Below are 15,174 nucleotides of genomic sequence, written 5' to 3' on the forward strand. Positions count from 1 at the left end.
GTGTTTGTGTTTGCATTAATTAACCAAAAGCTCTGGGAAAGAAAACGCAAGAAAGAAGAAGAAAAAAAAAAAGGTACGCTGACATTAACTCTGCAATTCTATTAGGCCGAGTATCTATTGCAGCTTATTATAGAGTAAAAACTCCTGAGTGGCTTCACACTGCAGCATTATTCGGGGGCCGGGGGGATACTTTTTCAGACTCTATAACTAACAGGGCTTACTTGGGTTACCCCTGCCCCGGCAGCCACTGCACATGCAGGCTTATGTGAGTTTAGGGAGCCATGGAGAGTACGCCCAGGAACAGCTGACAATTTATGCTAGTGGGGCCCCCACATTCTCAGAGGAGAGAGAGAGACAGAGAGAGAGAGAGAGAGAGAGAGAGAGGAGGGGGGAGAGAGAGGGAAGAGGAGGAGGAATAAAGAATGGGAATTTAGAGAGTGTAAAGGGAGAAGCGTAAGGATGGGTTGGAGCAAGCAGACCTGGGTTTAGAGGGGTGAGGGAGAGAGAGAGAGAGAGAGAGAGAGGGAATGGGAGGCTGTCTTGTTTGTAGCTTGTCAGCAATTGCTTGAGACAAGCTTCCCCTCCATGTGTGAAAGCTACTTGGCAGGAATGCTTGGGACGTACCAAGTGCAGCCAGGAGAGAGGGGGGTTCCACCACAGGAACAGGCCCCGATCGAGGAGCCAGTGTGTGGCTGAAGTAATCCTTCGAGCGGTGTCGGCTCTTTGATGTTGTATCTTTGTGGATGTGTGTGTGTGTGTGTGTGTGTGTGTGTGTGTGTGTGGAGGGGAGGGAGGGAGCACTGTGTGGGTGTGAATGGGGCTGGAGAGAGCGTTCTGTATGGATATGTGCTCTCTCTCTCTCTCTCTCTCTCTCTCTCTCTCTCTCTCTCTCTCTCCCCCCAGCAGCAACAAAAGAGGGAATGACACCCTCCTGCTCCCCCCTCTCTCTCTCTCACTGGCTCTCAAGAGAAAGAAAGCAAAAAAGAAAGAAAAAAAAAAGGAAAAGAAGATGATGAAACCTGAAGTGGTCCTGCAGTGTGAATTGTAGACACACACACACACACACACACACACACACACACACCACACACAGATGCTCATATATGCATCTGCATCTGCATATGTGCAGCTCCACGCATGCCAATTGAGTCTGTTTACTAACAATATTTGTGAATCCTGTGTTGTGTGTGTGTGTGTTGTGTGTGTGTGTGTGTGTTGTTGTGTGTGGTGGTGTGTGTGTGTTCAGTCTTGTCTGTGGGTGGGTTCGTTCATGCGATTGTCTCTCTATAACTGAATGTGTTATGTACTTTCTCCCCAGTAGGGGCTGGTATTGTTTTAAGATTGTGTGTGTGTGTGTGTGTGTGTGTGTGTGTGTGTGTGTGTGTGCTGGAGGTGGGGGGGTCACCCTCCAGTAGCCTGTTGCTTTCTGCTGCTGACTGCTCTCTGGCTCCACATCAGAGGAATGCAGACTGAGATGGATTCCTGCAGGATTCCTCGTCCCCAGCGTCATTATTCCCACTGCCGCTGCTGAACAAACACACACAGAAAGTCACACAAACACACTTTTTTTCTTCCCTTCTTTTACTATTTGCTGACACACAAGAACATCCGAAACCAACTTCTATTCTAGCATGGACCACTGATGGGTAGTTCAGCTTCTTTTCCCTCCCAAAACTTGACCAATTTTCTACTTTAAGCTGCACTTCTTTTCTCTACTTATTGCTATTTTCTTCTCTTTTACCACGCACTATCTGCTTTTGGCATTCAACAGATTTCACTTCACCAATGCTCTAAAATGACTTTTCAAATATATATATTTTATAATCAGGTATCAAATGCATGGTAGGGTTTAATTTAGAAGGGAGGGAGAGATAGGTGAGGTTAAAAGCATGGCTGTGTGTGTGTCCATATGTGGAAAAGAAGTAAAGTTTGGGTTTGTCCAGTCAGCAGCAGCCAGAGAGCACTGTCCGCTGAGTTACACAAGAAACCGAGTGCTCCTCTCATCCCTTCACCCCCACTCATCATCTGTTTCCAGGGCCTGTGGTTAAAAAAATAGAGAGAGAGAGAGAGAGAGAGAGAGAGAGAGAGAGGAGGAGAGAGAGAGAGAAGAGAGAGAGAGAGGAAAAATACAGGAAGGCCAAGAAACGGGATGCAATTTTAAATGAATTAGGCCGTGAATAATTTTCAGGATGTCAAATGTATTGGGGTGAAGGCATTTATGTAATTGGAGCACTTGGTTCATTGGTGTACAGCTTAAGAGAGGAAATTCTTTATTAGGTCTGCGACGCTGCGACGCACACGCCAAGCCGTAACGAACGGCCGCCGCAAATTCATGGACTCACATGTTTAATTTGCGCACTTACGTGTTGGCACACACCTACGCCAACACCTGAGCGATGTGACTGATACGGGCGAGCGTGCCAGCCTCATTTACATGAAAGACAGGAGGAGGAACGGAGGGGAGAGCATGAAAGGAGGATCAGACGGGGAGAGATGTGAAGGAGGAGAAGACAAAAGAAAAGGAGAGGATCGGATGCACAAGAAGGAGGATGACAGAGGAAGGATGGAGAGGTGAGGATGAGATGAGTGGAGTGGCGCAACGTAATGCGAGGTAAAACGAGGGAGGGAAGGAGCAGACGTGGTGTGAGGGTTAAAAATAAAGAGGAGGAAAGGCTGAGGGAAAGGGAGGGAGGGATGGGAAATAAGACAGGGAAGAGGAAGCGAGGGAGGGCATCTGGGAGGGGAAAAAGATGGGGTGTAAAAGGGTAGATGAAAGAGAGGGAAAGTTGAAAGGTAAAAGGGTGGAGAAATGAATGAAGACTGTGGCGAAGGAAGGCAGGGATGGAGAGAGGGAGGGAGGGAGGCTGGCAGAGGAGGGAGGGAGCGAAAGGGAAGGGAGGAGTTGATCTCTGGGGTTTGAAGCACATTAGTATTCATGGGGAAGAGGAGGCCACAGACAGCAGAGAAACAGAGGGACCAGACTGAGAGCAGCACACCACACACACAAACACACACACAAACACACACTCACACATCTCTGCATATACGTGCCCACACGCACATCGCTTATGTATTATGTGGTCTTCGACGCTACAGAGGGGCCTAACCACTCCTTCTGTTGAGACCCGCACAATCAGAAGACGGCGGCGCCGCCGACGGCGCTCCATCTTGTCTAATATCTTCAGGTTGCACACATTAATGTGGATGCAGGCCCTGAAAAAGCCTCCCAGGATGGTTTAGCGGTTGAGGCCTCTGAAACCGCACACACCCCTGCTGGCCTCGGATCGAATCCCGCCTCAGAAGCATCTCTCCTGTGTCCTCACCGCTTCGCATCCCTCCTCCTCCCTCCCTCCCCGTCGATAAAAGCCGACGGTACCGGAGGCGGGAGACGACGTCCGCCCGCTTCAGCTTCCCCCCTTTTAGTAAAAAGAAGACCTCAACTTCTACGGCGTATACCTACAGACGCGGAGAGGAGTGCAGGTGATTCATTTCGAAGGGCTGGGCCGAGCTCAGGGAGACGGCGGAAGACAGGAAAGATTCCTATCGTGTTGGAGGCCACTTGCAAAACACCTCTGATGGTGGCGGGAGGAGAGCGGAGAGAGGGAAGGGGAGGAAGAGAGGGAGAAGTGGCAGCACTCTCTGGGTGTTCTATTCTTGTCTCTTTCTCTCTCTCCTCAGACTTTAGGCCTGTGTGCGCGTGTGTGTGTGTGTGTGTGTGTGCTAGCACAAGCATGTGTGGGCGGGCAGGTGGTGTACAGCTGACAGTTGATTTGCTGTGACACCAGACACACGGGCTGCCTTGGACTCCCATGGCCTAGATATCAGTCTCCTGGAAGACCCTCACACTCTACTCCTCTCTCTCCCACCCACACACACACACACACACACACACACATGCACACACACGCATGCAAGCACGCAAACACACACGCGAAATCACATGCAAACACTCATCTGTGTCACTCCCTTTTCTTCCTCTTTCCCTTTTGCCCCTTTTTCTGCTTCTCCCTCTCTCAGACCTACATATCGCTTTCTGATTGGCAAGCAGGTGGTCTCCACCGAACGTCCTTAAGGGTTTGAGGAGGGAGGAAAAAAAAAAAAAATGGAGAAAGATAACACCAAACAGCGAGGCAGCCAGGAGAAAGAAAAGGCAGTTGGAAACAGAGGAAAGAGAAAAAAAATCTGCATGGAGCCAGAGCAAGAGGGAAGGAGAAGAAAAAAAAGAGAAAGAGAGGAGTGATAAAGTGCAGGAAGCCGATAGAGAGAGATGGAGTGAGAGGAAAAGAAGAGAGTGAGACCGTCATGTAAACAGACTGAAGCACCGCATAGAGATGGAGGAGGCTGTTGCCATGGCGGCAGAGGCTGCATCCTTTTGTTAAAGATGTCACTCAGGGGGAATCAGGGCTAATGAGGAAGGACTTTGCGCCTGCGTGTGTACGTGCAAGTGTTTAGTCAATGTGTATCTGAGCAACAGAGTCCGCCGGTGTTGTTGAGTATTGGTGGTATAATGGCTTCACTTCAGGAAATAAAAAAAGAAAAAAAAAATAGTGGAAAGGAATACAGCGGAAAATGCATTTGAGAGCCGAAGGATGAGTGGGAAATTAAAAATAGAGGAGCGATGGAGTCAAGCAGGGGTTACACAGTCCATGTAGAGAAATGTCAATGTCATTGGCGAGAAGGGCGCAAGGCAATGAACTACAGATGAATGTGAGTGTGTGTGTTTGTGTGTCGGCGTGGAGTCCATTGAGAATTAGGAGATGTGTGTGTGTGTGTGTGTGTGTGTGTGTGTGCTGCGTAGGTGGTTTGTTCTGTGCGCTCTTCATCTTGCTGCAAATTAGTGAAGAATCAAAGGGAAACAGGTTTCATTTAATCCTAGCCTTTCTGTCTCTCTCCTCTCCTCTTTCTTTCCCTCTCTTTCAGTCTCTTGTCTCTCTGTCCTCGGCAAACAGCCTTGAGCCTCCCACAGACTGAATGCAGACATCTGCCTGCACTTTCTCTCTCTCTCTCTGTCTGTCTCTCCCTCTCTTCTGTCTTTGGACCGATACACAAACATGCTCGCACACACGCACATACAGAGCATTTGTTTCGCTGTCAGCGCCATCATCAAAGAGAGCGAGAGAGGTCTTTGCACTATTCTTTCCTTCTCCTCTCTCCTTTTTTGCCCCCCCCCTGTTACTTCTGTTCACCTCCACCAGAACCCCCTCTTTTTTTTTCTTTTCCTGATCTTCCTCTTTTCCCCTGCCTTTAAAGACAGGGATAAATAATTTGATCTGGAGGGTTTTGAAATTCCACCACTCTGAGAGGCGTGACGTTAATCTTTTATTATCTGCTCTCTCATTCTTCCTCTCCCTTTCTTTTCCATTCTTTTTTTTCTCCCCTCCTTATCTCTGGAGCAGACCCTCCCAACCTCCCTCTCTTCCTCCCCCCCCCCCCCAGCCTGTCCTTGCAGTATTCTAATGATTCATATTTCACATCTACTGCCTTTTCATTTAGCCTGTCTACACCGCTTCAGGGACAGCTACTCACGATCTTAATTGACTGAGGAGATAGAGGGGCTGGTATAGGTAGCAGAGGTAGAGCCACCATCCAACCGCCCGCCCCCCCACCCCAAAGCCCATACAAACAAACGCATAACCGCCAGGGTGACACCGAGGAAGACGAGCGGCGTGCGCGCGCACCCGCACAGCTGAACAAAACCACATCAGCGCGCAGACGGGCAGGCATGCAGATTCTGCACGGTGTGGTAATTAAGCTGTCGATTTTTCTTAGGGTCAAGGGAGTGACGCAGGAGAGCGGAGCATAAATGATGATGTGAAGGAAAGGATGCTAAGACGAGAAACTGAGAGGACTCGCTCCCTCCCTTTTCTCACCTCTCTCTCTCTCTCTCTCTCTCTCTCCATCCCTCTCTCCTCTCCGTTGCCCCCCCCCCCCCCCCCCCCCCCCCCCCCCCCCCCCCCCACCCCCCCCCCCCCCCCCCCCCCCCCCCACACCCCCCCTGAAGCCCATCTCTCTGTCTGTCTGTGCCTCTCTTTGATCTCAGCCTCTGTCCCACACTGCATATTAAGATGCCCGGGCCCCTGTTTGGTATTCTGAGGCGGGCACCAAGATGCCAGTCTCCATATCCTCTCCTCGCCTCTCTCTGAAAGAGAGCAAAAACCCCTCTGTCTGTCTCAAGATGCTTATCCCGCTAAATGGGTCTGAAATAGCTGGAGAACGGGGCGGGGGAGCGGCGGTGGCGGCAGGGTAGAGGGAGATGCACGGAGGGGGAGAAGGCGGTAGGGGGAAGTATTAGACACACCACAGACGGGTGGTGGCGGCGGTGGAGGAGGAGGAGGAGGAGGAGGGGGGCGGGGGTGAAGGGAACGGGAAGGGAAGGGAAGCCGGGGTAAGGGAGGAGAGGCAGAGTGATGGGGCTGATTTTAGCTGAGAGGATAATTAAACGCTATTATCACAATGGGCCACTAATACAGCCAGCCTGTACATTGAGAAGCCAGCCCTCCCATGTTTGCCTCACTAAAAGGAGGGAGGAAGGAATGAGGGAGGAGGGAGGGAGGGAGGGAGGGAGAGGGAAGCACAGATTAATAGGCGGAGGAAGAGCAAGAGAAACAGAAAAGAGAAAGACAGAGAGGCACTGAGGGGGAGAGGGAGACAGACGGCAAAATAGGCAAACAGAATTAGAACGGGAGAATGAGTGGGAGAGTTTGGTGGTGGGGTGATTGCTCAGTGTTTGGGATTATCATGGCTCTCACTCCCTCTCACCCACTCTCTCTCTCTCTCTCTCTCTCTCCCTCTTTCTCTCTCTATACATATGCATCTCCCTCTTTCTTTCTCTCCCTCTCCTCCTATAAGCCCTGGGGATGGCACAGCTTTAGTTAAACTGCTCTATTAAACGGCGCCTGCTGAGAAAATCAAATTATAACTTCCTTTAATCAGCGAGTATCAGTGGCCCACACAGGAGCAGCCAGCTCTGACAGCACACAGAGAGAGGGAGAGGGGGAGGGAGGGAGGGAGGGAGGGAAGGAGACTGTGACTGGAGACCTGAGGGAGGCCGATATGAACCTGTCTCCCGTCTGCTTTGGTTCCCATGGCAACAAGATAGAGTGAGGGGGAATATGGGTTGTGGAATGTCTGCATCTATCGTTTCCTCTTGGTAAGCATTCATACACAAAGATAGGAGGGAGAAGGAGCGCGCGCTCACTGAGTCAGGGTGTCGTTCTGTTTGGGTGGCGTTTCAAAGTGGGTACTCACAGGGAAATCAAACACACACACACACACACACACACACACACACACGGACGCACACACTTCTCAACTATTGGCATGTCTGTCTGTCATTCCAGTCGCTATCTGTTCAATCATGCACAATAACTCATTTATTCACACGTGGTCCTTCTGCATAAATCTGATGAATCCAGTATTTTCAATATTCCTCTGCTTTGAAGAAACATCACAGTTGCTCAGCACTTGCACCACTTCATAACCAATAAACCAGAGGTCTTCAAAGTGCAACAGGATGAGCGTGTCTTACAGAGGAACTTCAACCAGATCGTACAAGAAAAATCCCCTTCCAACCCACACACACACTTTTTCTTTTTCAAAGAAATGCATTTATGTGTTAATAAATATTTAAACATCCATGATCAATTTGATTATTTTGAACATCATTTGAATCACAATTAGAATTCAAGACTGTTAAAAGCTTAGAAACGCGTCCACGCAGAGCTTTTCAAGAATCACACTCGTCTGCTCCGACGGGCCCAGCGACAATCAGAAGCTCAAACAGGCGGCAGCACCACGGCAATATGAATATGGTGCCACAAGCTTTACTGTTTGGTCCTTTCCTCATTACAGCATCTCTCAGCCTCGTCAGGTGGGATGGGAAGTGTCGGTTTGCACGGCATTTTCAGATCTCTCCAGAGACGCTCAGTGGGATTCAGGTCTGGGTTATGGCCGGGCCCACTCAAGGACATGGACAGAGTTGTCCTGAAGGTCACTCCTTTGATATCGTGGCCGTGTGCCTCAGTGTCGCTGTCCTGCTGAAAGATGAAACAGTTTCCCCAAGTCTGAGGTCAGGAGTGCTCCAGAGCAGGCTTTCATCCAGGATGTCTCTGTACATAGCTGCATTCATCTTTTCTCTGTCTTGCAGAGTCTCCTAGTTTCTGCCACAAGAAAAGGATGATCCCAACAGCCATGATGCTTCCACCACCATGCTTCACTGAAGGCTCTCTTCAGAGGAACGGTGGAGCTCTACAGAGTGACAGTCCGGTTCTTGGTTCTCCTCTTCATCTGATTCATTTATAGTTTTGACAGATTTGGACGCTCTAGGAAGAGTCACTTGTGGTTCCAGGCTTCTTCCAATGTTCAGATGATGGAGGCCACTGTGCTCACTGGGTCCTCCAAAGCAGCAGAAACTTTTACTGTAACATTTCCCAGATTTGTGTCTTGAGACAATCCTGCCTGGATCTGCAGATATTCCCTTGACTTCATGCTCGGTTTGTGCTCTCATATGTGCTTTCACCTGTTGGAGATTATATTGAGGGGTGTGTGCCTTTCCAAATTATCTCCTAACAGAATGTACTGAATAAGCAATAGAAAACATTTCAAGGATGATCCGGGGGAAACAGGGTGAGATCAGTTTTAAGGGTCACGGTGAATTCTGTGAAAACTTATGTACATATGATTTGTTTGGTAATAAACTTGCTCATTTTGTTGTCGGTGAATGGTGAGTATAAACTTCAGGGACAAAAATTAATTTAATCAGTTTTGAAATCAGGCTGTAACGTAACAAAATGTGGAAAAAAAGCACTGTTTACCTTGTGGATTGCACTGTAGAATATTGGAGCAGGTCTATTCTGAAATCACATAATAGCAACGATGATGATGATGATGAAGCTGATAATAATCATAAATGAAAACCATCATTACACATTCGTAGTTCAATTCGTGATATTTCATCATTACATGGAAGTCAGACAATGATATTATTAGAGGACCATGAGTGTCAGAACAGTGCGATGAGGCTTAACTTTCGCATTGGACGGTGTGATTCATGACGTCTTATTTGTCCTTGCATTCTCGTGCTAAATTTCTAAATGATTTTATTATTTATTTATTTATACCTTAAGTTATCATACTTTACTCTGTATTTTGCTCATCTTAATCATTGTCTCCTCTTTCACCATAGATGCAAAACATCCTATGCATCCTGCCTCAAGCACAACTACTTCTGGTTTCATTGTCATGACACAAAACAGCTCAAGCTCCAAGTTACCTTTGAGATTATAAAAGGATCAAAATATACAAATTTGTTGTTTATTTAATCATTGTCACAGTTTGGCTTGTGACCCCCACCGAAATAAACTTTTTACTCAGTGTCCCCTGACACAAATCCAAACCATTACGCTTATGTTGTTAAACTGTTTTTCCAATTACATAATTAAATTTGTTCTGACATACGTAATTGCTGCCTGGATAATGTTCACAGGCAACATTTTTTAGTGACTGAATGAAGTACTGCATTTATTTCTTCTACTGGTATGTCTTCAGAAAGGTGAACAGAAGCTCTTTGGTTCAGTTTGGGAAAAGCTCTGTTGCTTCTTTAAATATCAAAAAAATCACTCAGGTCTGTTGATTTCAGCTGCAGCTGATTTTCACACTGAACCAGACCAGTTGTCCCTGTATGCTAATTTCTGAAATGTTTACACTATTACAAAAAACCAGCCAACCAACCTAACGAACCAACCAACCAACTGACCATCCATCAACCAACTGACCAACAACCAACCAACTGACCAACCAACCAACAACTGACCAACCAACCAACTGACCAATCAACCGACTAGCCGACTGACCAACCAACCAACCAACCAACCAACTGACCATCCATCAACCAACCAACTGACCAACCAACCAACCAACTGACCAACCAACCAACTGACCAATCAACCGACTAGCCGACTGACCAACCAACCAACCAACCAACCAACTGACCAACCAACCAACCAACTGACCAACCAACCAACCAGCCGACCAACCAACCAACTGACCAACCAACCAACCAACCAAACAACCAACCGACCAACCAACCAAACCACCAACCAAACAACCGACAACCAACCAACCAACCAACCAACCAACCCGAGCGACAAACCCTACCGACCAGCTGACCAACCAACAACCAACCAACAACCAACCAACACAACCAACTGACAACCAACCAACCAACTGACCAACCAAACCAACCAAGCCCGACCAACCAACCAACTGACCAATCAACCAACCAACCAACCAACACAAACAACCCGACCAAACCCCAACCCCGACCAACCAACCAACCACCAACGACCGACCAACCCTACCGACCAGCTGACCAACCAACAACCAACCAACCAACCACCAACCGAACGACCAACCAACCAACCAACCAACCGACTAACCAACTGACCAACCGAACAACCAAGCAACAACCACCAAGCAACCGAACCAATAACCAATCAACCAATCCGATCCGACTGACCAACCGAACAACCAACCGACCAGCAACCAGCTGACCTCTACACCACTTTATCTACCTCATCTTCACAGGTCACTGGAGCTGATCCCAAGCTTACACAGCCGGACTCGACAGGTCATCGGTCCATCACAGGGTAAAACAAAAGACAGTCTCACACACCAACACACACACACACACACACCACACACACACACACACACACACACACACACCACACACACCACACACACACACACACACACTATTCAAAAGGGATGATCCCGAATCAAACCAGAGATACAGTATTAGCGTTACACCTTACAGCCACGCACGCTTACACAAGATTGGATTTTATTACAGAAAACAGATTAAATGTCTTCCAAATGTTGTAACTTCTTTGACAAGTAAGAACCTCTTTTTTACCATTATAACCTGGTGGAGAAAAAAAAAATAGATATTTGTCACTGTTCAGGATTGATCTCTAAGTTGGGACCTGGTGAACTAAGTATTTCTCAAGGCAGTCTCAAGGAAAAAGCTGAACTTGTATTATGTGTCATTTTGCATTGTGGAAAAAGACACTTTGCTTTTGGGAAGTCTGATCTTCCCCTGCTGGACCTGGGCTAATTCCTGTTGTCACCATAACAGCCTCAGCAATATAAGCATAATAGACTCGCGCAATCATAAATCCTTCTCGTTAGGAGGCGATGTAATCGCTCTCGCCCTCTGATTAGTCATTAACAGTCCAGTTAGTGAAATGGTGAGACGCAGGTGGGTGTGGCAACTGCTACATCTCCAGGGACTGCCTGGATCGTTAATGATCGGTTAATTAACATTGTTTCAGTCCTCCAGCTTGTTTACACTCACCTGCCATGGGGAAGAGTCAGAAAACACTGCTGCAGGGGACAGTAAACACACACAGAAGGGTGAAAGACAGCAGGGCAGAGGACGGGCAGCGAGTTCAGGGGATAATGCAAACATATAATAGTTATAATTAAATATTTTTCAAAACAGCTAACAAGAGGTTCAACTTTATTCAGAAAAAGAAAAAACAAGAATTAAAGGCAGGAATGCCTTGAAAAAGGAGGAACAGGTGGCAACAGGGAGGGAGAAGAGAACAGCAAAGACGAGGTGGTAGTTTCTCAGTGCATCAGCCATCATTAGGGATCCATGAGGCAGTGCTTGTCTCTGTTACTCATAGCAACACTGCATACCACGATAATAGGCCGAGTGATGATTGGTCAGGCTGCCACACTCCGGTAAGTGACCTCACTGCTGTGTGAGTGAGCTCACTGTCTCACTATTTTGATAATCCAGTCACTGTTGTCTTCTCGGCATCGCCTCCAAACCTGTTAATGAGCGAACCCAAAAAAAAAACAAAACAACCAGCCAGCTCCCCAGCTGCAGGATGACACCCGAGGACACACAAAGCCCAATAATCCTACAGCTGGAAATCTTAAGACAGACTGGGCATCTGTTTTAAGTGGTTCTGTTGATGTTTTATGTGTTAATTTATCACGGTGACATTCTTTACCCATAAAATGTAATGTGCATCCAGCAGCCCACTTCAGCCTGCCTCTCTGTGTGTCCACAGCGCGTCTCCACAGCATAAGACTGTTTATCAAAGCTTTAAATAATGCAGATGGTAATATGATAAGTGAACAGTCAATGTTGGTGTCCGGCTTGACACACACACCCACCCACCCCGCACACACACACACACACACACACACACACACACACACACACACCACACACACACACACACACACACACACACACATACACACACAAAACGTGCACACGCATGCAGTCAGACACACGTGCGCAGTGGAAGAAATACGATTCAGTCGCCCTCCGCTTGTTTAAGCGCAGCAGAGGACAGAATCTGGGTTTTGTCCTCGTGCTTCCAAAGTATTCTGGGTTCGTCGTGCCAGAGAGTTGCGGCGTTGGAGAGCCAGAACATCGACCTGAAGAGCTTTGCTAGTGTGCATGTCTAATGCAACCCAGTCTGGGAATACTGCCAGTCTACTGTTACTCCACCGGTGGGGTTTATCATGCACACACCCACATACTTATACACACGGAAACACACACGACACACACAGAACCCGAATGAGAGAGAGAGAGACACAGAGAGAGAGCGAGAGAGGGAGCTTTTTGTGTCGCTGATCTCTGCTGGCATGCACAAACATGTCCAACATATCCATGGCCTGCTTGTCAAAAGTCACAAATATGCAGCTCTCGTCCCGTGATTTTCTGCCCTTCGTACAGAATGTCGTTGCACAATGCCGAGAGCCGTTAACAGTTGCAGCCTCATTGGTCCCTCGGCGGTGGTGTGACCGTATTTTGATTTCCAAAAACCAACACAACACACCTGGCCTGGCCACGGAATGGCTGAACGGTACTTGAGGTTTACTGAAAGTCGCCTTGTATTTCTACTATATTCAGATTATGCCTCCTTTATATGGATGGAAAACTCAGTTACATAAGAAAATATCTCTCCAGAACCCATCAGATGGGCTTCACTCAACCTGCTTTACTACAACTAAAGATAATCTCTCTTCTACAGTCAACTGTACAGAAATAGCTTAAAAATCTCTACAATAAAATCCTGAAAGTAACGATATCTCTTCTGCATATAAAACAAAAAAACGCAAACACAATTATTTTCCGAATTTGAATCTGCAAAGGAGAAGCTTTGACATTTTGTTGGCAAACTATATGAGATTCCAACTCATGTCTGCTTCCTCTGGTTGTGAGCTTAATGGAGCCGCGCACAAGGCAGGTACGATAAAATAGCACAGAAAGAAACTATAGTGAATTTAGTATACATAAGCGAAGCTGGATTAACTGCTTTACTAAATAAGTGAGCCATAATGACAAGAATCTACAATTTCTATAGGTTAGAGAGTGTGTATTAATTGAGACAAATGATAAAACCATTGTATTGCAGCCCTACATGGCACAACTATGTTGCACAAAAACAACAAAAAAAAAACTTTTGAGAACCTTAAACAGACGTTCATTCTGAGGATACAGTTGGTATTTTCCAGGTATTCTGAAGATGGGGAACTGAGAACATCCTGTTGCTAACTGTAATCAAGTGACGCACCACTACTCAGAAGCTCAATACGCGCCATTCATATAATACATTTAAACTGTTACGCACACAAAAGCCAGCACTCACGCTCTCAAACTGCCTCTTGAAGAACAAAGCTTTCATTTTGCAAAAAAAAAAAAAAAAAAAACATCTTCACTTCAAGACTCTGAATCAGTTCTCACAAAGACTCAAGAAGCAGAACACAAACACGCACACACTCGCACGCACCCTCAATCAGGCCAGCTAATAATGTGTGCACTTAAACACCAATTCATTCAATCCCCAGTTGTCTTGATTATACATTTGGGCTGGATCTGAAATGTATCTTGATTAAATATTAAGAGGGACCACTCTCACATTGCATGTCCTTAATGTTTCACTCTTCCTCTGAGGCTTATGATAGTCGCTCTCGCGTAAGTGTGTGTTGTGTGTGCTGTGGCCGAACATAATTTTATTTATCAAGCGGCATCCATCTATTTTTTTAACGTCATTACCTATTTGGCTCATCGTGAACACTATTAAATCTGCCTTGCACCGAATAACCCTGGGTTAAAAGAGAAGATGAAGGGCAAAGCAGCGACAAACTTGAGAAACGCAGTGGGAATTTTAGGCTTTTTGTGATGCAGAATTGATAAGATCTGTGCCCCGTCACTACATATTAGGGGTGCAATTTTCTTTCAGTGTGAAACCAAAGCTGCTGTGGCAAATGCAATGTACAAAAAAACCTAATGTGTTCAAGGAAAGGAAGAAAAATGGCAGGCCATCGCTGTTTTCTGAGCTGAAAAAGCTCTGGTATTGCAGACTTTAATGCATCAGTACCACAAACCTCTATTAGCATCCATCGATCCGTCTTTTACACCTGAAATGGAAGAGGTGGGAGCTGATGTGTGCAAAAGGCAGGATGCAACCTGGATGCAGCCGACGACAGGTCACAAATCCATCAAAAAGGCAAACACAGAGACACCGACACTGGGAATTTAGAGTCGACAGTGAACCAAACATGTGGATAGCGGGAAGAGAACCCAGAGAACATGCAAACTCCATGCAGAAAGGCCAGTATCAACTCTACAAAGCTGAAGGACAGAACACTGAAAGGACCTTGTGCAATGTCGGATAAATATCCAGCACAACAAAGCATAGTCTCAGTATTTACTATTAACATGCCACACTGTATCAACACAAAACTGATACTGTGTGGTTGTAAGGGAGCACTTATACAGTAGATATGCTTACATGTATTTTCACAAGCCTCTTCTGTTATCTCAATAACTATATTTTTGTAGAGCTATTTATATATTCAGTCATGTGAGGTTCTTTTTTTTTCTTCGGTTTTGCTTAAATGGATATATATATGATTAAGGTTTGCATGACCGAGCGAGCAGGAAGGTCAATACTCTTAATTCCCTGCTGTGAACTCTCACACTTTCCAAAGATTAAACCAATAGTCAAACGCTGCTCTGCTGCAAAACAACGTGGGACAGGTAAAGGTTGAGGAGGGGTTTGGGAAGCAATCAAAATGAGTTTCTGAAGGAGTTTGCTGGTGAAACCATCAACGTTGTGAGAGTTGTTGTCCACTCTGATT

Source organism: Salarias fasciatus, chromosome 16 (assembly GCF_902148845.1).
Source record: "Salarias fasciatus chromosome 16, fSalaFa1.1, whole genome shotgun sequence".
Lineage (NCBI taxonomy): Eukaryota > Metazoa > Chordata > Actinopteri > Blenniiformes > Blenniidae > Salarias > Salarias fasciatus.